A 593-nucleotide genomic window follows, 5' to 3' on the forward strand; every position below is an offset into this window, starting at 1 on the left:
GTTTTATTTTTCTATCCTAATTTTAAGAGTTTAGATCTTCCTAAATATACTAAATATATTTAGTAAAATTAAAATACATGCATAACTACTGGCTACCTAGCCACAAACCGTATTCTTGTTTGGGTGCAGTCACACCATGCACAGCTCGTGTAACACACACTCCTGTTACCAGGGTACGTGTAACCCCGTTACATCGAATCTTCTGATCACTGTTGGCGTGGTAAAAATCATATTTCTAAGCTCGAACAATCGCTTTGGCCTGGGCTCATGTAACGGGGTTACACGTACCCTGGTAACAGTGGTGTGTGTCACACCAGATGGGCATGGTGTGACCACACTCAAACAAGAATACGATACGGGGCTGGATAGCCAGTACTTACACATGTATTTAGATTTTACTATGCATATTTAGGAAAATCTGTGCATTTTAAATCAGGCGGCTTTGCCGCAGATAAAAATAAATAAAGTCAGTTTTGAATTTAGTTAATTAGCCTTGGGAAGCAATAATCACTCTTGAAGTAAGCGGATTGCGATCCGCTAAACTCGTACTTGTTCTAAGTATGGAACGAAAGGTCGGTGACCTAACTTACGCT

This window comes from Plasmopara halstedii (assembly GCF_900000015.1).
Source record: "Plasmopara halstedii genome assembly, contig: Scaffold_555, whole genome shotgun sequence".
Taxonomy (NCBI): domain Eukaryota; phylum Oomycota; class Peronosporomycetes; order Peronosporales; family Peronosporaceae; genus Plasmopara; species Plasmopara halstedii.